We start from the raw sequence: 5264 nt of genomic DNA, 5'->3' as shown, positions 1-5264 counted from the left end.
TTTCTTGTGGATTCTTTGGGGTTTTCTGCATATAAAGTCATATCACCTGCAAATAGGGATACTTTCACTTCTTCTTGCCAATTTGGATGCCTTTTATTTCTTTTTCTTGCCTTATTGCTCTGGCACATTGAACTCCAGCACAGTGTTGAATAAGAGTGGTGATAAAGTGTATGTGATTCCTTGTGTGATTCCCATTCTCAAGTCGAATTCTTTCGGATTCTCTCCACTTAGGATGATGTTGGCTGTTGGCTCTGTATTAAAAAAGAAACCCGTTGCCATCAAGTCCATTCTGACTCATAGCCTCATAGCAACCCTATAGGACAGTGCAAAACTGCCCCATAGGGTTTCCAGGGAGCACCTGGTGGATTTGAACTGCCAACCTTTTCGTTAGCAGCCAAACTCTTAACCGCTACACCATCAGGGTTTCCGTTGGCTTCGTATAAATGTCCTTTATTATACTGAGGAATTTCCCTTCTATTCCTATTTTGCTGAGAGTTTTTATCACGAATCGGTGTTGGACTTTGTCAATGCCTTTTCTGCATCAATTGATAGGAACATGTGGTTCTTTTGTTTTATTTATGTGATGTATTACATTGATTATTTTTCTAATGTTGAACCATCCCTGCATACCTGGTATGAATCACACTTGGTTGTATGGTCGCTACGAGTCGGAATGCACTTGAAGGCAACTGGTTTGGCTTATTTGATTTTTATGGTGCATGATTTTATTGATATGTTGTTGAATTATGTTGGCTAGAATTTTGTTGAGGATTTTTGTATCTATGTTCACAACAGATATTGGTCTGTAATTTTCTTTTTTTTTTTATTAACTTTTATTGAGCTTCAAGTGAACGTTTACAAATCAAGTCAGACTGTCCCATATAAGTTTATATACACCTTACTCCATACTCCCACTTGCTCTCCCCCTAATGAGTCAGCCCTTCCAGTCTCTCCTTTCGTGACAATTTTGCCAGCTTCCAACTCTCTCTATCCTCCCATCCCTCCTCCAGACAGGAGATGCCAACACAGTCTCAAGTGACCACTTGATATAATTAGCTCACTCTTCATCAGCATCTCTCACCTACCCACTGTCCAGTCCCTTTCATGTCTGATGAGTTGCCTTCGGGGATGGTTCCTGTCCTGTGCCAACAGAAGGTTTGGGGACCATGACTGCAGGGATTCCTCTAGTCTCAGTCAGACCATTAGGTATGGTCTTTTTATGAGAATTTGGGGTCTGCATCCCACTGATCTCCTGCTCCCTCAGGGGTTCTCTGTTGCGCTCCCTGTCAGGGCAGTCGTCGATTGTGGCCGGGCACCAACTAGTTCTTCTAGTCTCAGGGTGATGTAGGTCTCTGGTGTAATTTTCTTTTTTTGTGGTGCCTTTACCTGGTTTTGGTATCAGGGTTATGCTGGCTTCATAGAAGGAGTTTGGGAGTATTCCGTCCTAATCTGTGCTCTGAAATACCTTTAGTAGTACTGGTGTTAACTCTTCTCTGAAAGTTTGGTAGAATTCTCCAGTGAAGCCATTGGGGTAGGGCTTTTGTATTTGGGGGAGGGAGGAGTTTTTTAATTACCTCTTCAATCTCTTCTTATGTTATAGGTTTACTTAGTTTTTCTACCTCGGGTTGTATCAGTTTTTAGGTAGGTAGCGTGTTTCCAGAAATTTGTCCATTTCCTCTAGGTTTTCAAATTTGTTGGAGTACAATTTTTCATACTATTCTGTTATGATTCTTTTAAATTCAGTTGTGTCTGTTGTGATATTGGCCATCTCATTTCTTGTTTGGATTATTTGCTTCCTCTCCTGTTTTTCTTTTGTCAGTTTGGCCTATCAATTTTGTTGATCTTTTCAAAGAACCAGCTTTTGGTCTTGTTAACTCTTTCAATTGTTTTTCTATTCTCTATTTCACGTATTTCACTTCTGATTTTAATTATTTCCTTTCTTCTTATGCCTGAGGGCTTCTTTTGCTGATCTCTTTCTATTTGTTCCGGTTGTAGAGTTAATATTTTGATTTTGGCCCTTTCTTCCTTTTGGATGTGTGCATTTATTGTAAGGTGTTGTTTAGTTTCCATGTATTTGATTTTTTTTTTTCCCTCACTTTCCCTGTTATTGGCTTCTACTTTTATGACTTTATGGTCAGAAAAGATGCTTTGTAATATTTCAATGTTTTGGATTCTGTTAAGGCTTGCTTTGTGGTCTAATATGTGGTCTATTCTGGAGAATGTTCCATGTGTGTTGGAAAAAAAAGTTTACTTGGCTATTGTTGGGTAATTTGTTCTGTATATGTCTATGAGATCAAGTTGGTTGATTGTGGCATTTAGATCTTCCATGTCTTTATTGAACTTCTTTCTAAATGTTCTGTCCTTCACCAAAAGTGGTGTGTTGACGTCCCCTACTACTATTGTGGAGCTGTCTATTTCTCTTTTCAATGCTGTTAGAGTTTGTTTTATTTGGCTGATGAATATTTATTGTGGTTATGTCCTCCTGGTGTACTGACCCTTTTATCATTATATAATGTCCTTCCTTATCCTTTACTGTGGATTTTGCTTTAAACTCTACTTTGTCAGAGATTAATATTGCCACTCCTGCTCTTTTTTGATTGTTGTTTGCTTGATATATTTTTTCCATCCTTTGAGTTTTAGTTTGTTTGTGTCTTTGAGTCTAAGATGTGTCTCTTGTAGGCAGCATATAGACGAATAGTTTTTTTTTTCCATTCTGCCGCTCTCTGTGTCTTTTTTAGTGCATTTAGTCCATTTACATTCAGCATAATTATTGCTGGTATGAGTTTAGTGCTGTCATTTTGATGTATTTTTTTGGTGTGTTGTTGACAGTTTCTTTGTTCCAGCTAATTTTCTGTGTTTAGCCATTTTTCTTTATGTATCTTCTTTTCATCTTTTTCATTTTTGTTGATTTTATATTTGCTGAGTTGATATTTTTCTTCTTTTTTATTTCAGTGTGTAAGTTTGTTAGTTTCCTTTGTGGTTACCCTAATATTAACCCCTATTTTTCTAAGTTTAAACCAATCTTTTATTTCTTGATAGTGCCTTAACTTCATCTCCATATGAAAGTTCTATGACTACACTATTTAGTCCCTCTTTTTTTTTAAATGTCATCTTTTACATATCAACCTCTCTGTTCCCCTATTTTCAGTGTTTAACTTTGATTTATTTTGTGACTCTATCTCAGTTGATATCTGGTTGTTCTGTCCTATGTTATAGTTTTGTGTTTTTATCTGATGTTATTGATTTTCTAACCGGGGAACTCCCTTTAGTATTTCTTGTAATTTTGGTCTGGTTTTTACAAATTCTCTTAACTGTTATTTATCTGGAAATGCCCTAATTTCATCATCATATATGAGGGACAGTTTTGTTGGATATATGATTTTTGGCTGGCAGTTTTTTTTTTCCTTCAAGTCTTTATATATGTCTTCTTTCCTCCTTGCCTGCATGGTTTCTGTTGAGTAGTCAGGGCTTAATCTTATTGACTCTCCTTTGTAGATGGCTTTTCATTGATCCCTAGTCACTCTTAAAATTCTCTCTTTATCTTTGGTTTTGGCAAGTTTGTTTATAATATGTCTTGGTGACTTTCTATTAGGATCTATCCTGTGTGGGGTTTTATGAGCTTCTTCGATAGATATCTTCTCGTCTTTCATGATATCAGGGAAGTATACTGCCAGCAAATCTTCAACAATTCTCTCTGTATTTTCTGTTATTTCCCTCCTACCCCCGTTCTGGAACTCCAATCACTATTAGGTTATTCCTCTTAATACAGTCCCACATAATTTTTAGGGCTTCTTCATTTTTTTTTTCTTTTATCTGATTTTTCATCATACAAATTAATGCCAAGTGCTTTGTCTTCAATCTCATTAATTCTGACCTCCATTGCTTCAGTCCTGCTCCTGTGACTTTCTATTGAGTTGTCCAGTTCTGAAGTTCTATTGTTAGTATTTTGGATTTCTGTTTGCTGTCTCTATATGGATTCTTGCAGCTTGTTAAATTTGTCATTTTGCTCTTGTGTAGCCTTCCTAAATTCCTGTATTGTTTTGTCTGTGTGTTCGTTGGCTTGGTCTGTGTTTTGCCTGTTCTCCTTCTAGAACTCTTGAAGAGCTCCGTATATTAATCTTTTGAATTCTACCTCTGGTAATTCCAAGACCTTCTGTTCCTCTGGGAGGTTTCCTGCTTCTTTGTTTTGGTCACTTGCTGAAGCCATCATTGTCTGTCTCTTAAAGTGATTTGATATTGACTGTTGTCTCTGAGCCATTAATAAGTTACTATATTTATTTATTTTGTGTTTGCTTACTATGTCCTAGCTTCTTCTTTTGTTCCGCTTTGTTATGCTTAAATAGGCTGGTCATGTTAACCACTTCAATTATTGGTGTCTTTGAAGCTCTCACATCCTGTCACCAGGTGGTTAGAGCTGTTACTAGGTACATGAGCCCAGGAGTCCATTTACTTTTCTTGTGTGGATTCAGCTCAGGTGTCCAGGTCATAGGTCACCAAGTGTGTGGTATAGGCTCTCATCTACAGCCCTAGATAGGCAGGCTACGTAGGGGTGATTGGAGCATGCACAGGTGCTGCAGTAGGGGGTTATGTGCTGAGCAAGGTAGAAGGTCAATGGCTGCCCCTGAGTGCCTGGGTAGAAGGTGTGTCCCTCTTCCCTAGAGTGCATAGATGGGTGGGTTTTGCAGTCGGACTTTGGGTACCCAGTGCTGTTGGCTGTGTGGACTGGGAGGCACCACTTATCCTCAGATCCTTGTTGTTGGTGGCTAGGTGGAGTGGGTGGAGCCACCAGTGCTCAGGGCCCTGAAGTGGGTAGGCGAGGACTCTGCCTAATGGGTGTTGTAAAATGTCATGAAACTGCCACTCTTCCTTAGCTGTTGCAGTTGAAAATAGGCTTCAGATATATGCCTTGTTGTTATATGCTAATGAGGACCTACACTGTTGAAATGGGCCCACGCAGGTCTAGGCAGGGGTGAAAGGCATTCGGAGTCTGTGGACCCCTTGTGCCTGTGCTTAGTGAAAGGGGCAGTGCCTGCCCTGAGGTCCTGGCTTACGGGCGCTGGCGTATTATTTTTTTCCTGTTTGTTATTTGTTCATTTATTTGTTCCCTCTCCAAAGCCAGAGACTGGCTCAAGCACTCTCAAAGGGTCCCACTTCTAGCCTAGTGGGTGGGGCAATCACTGGAGCTGGACCACAACCAGAGAAAAGGCAGGAGGGGGCAGGTGAAGAGGAGAGAGGCAATCTCCAGAGGCAGAAGGGTTATTTTG

The sequence above is a fragment of the Elephas maximus genome, chromosome 18 (assembly GCF_024166365.1).
Source record: "Elephas maximus indicus isolate mEleMax1 chromosome 18, mEleMax1 primary haplotype, whole genome shotgun sequence".
In the NCBI taxonomy this organism is placed as follows: domain Eukaryota; kingdom Metazoa; phylum Chordata; class Mammalia; order Proboscidea; family Elephantidae; genus Elephas; species Elephas maximus.
The sequence above is the reverse complement of the archived record's forward strand: the minus strand, read 5'-3'. Positions refer to the sequence as shown.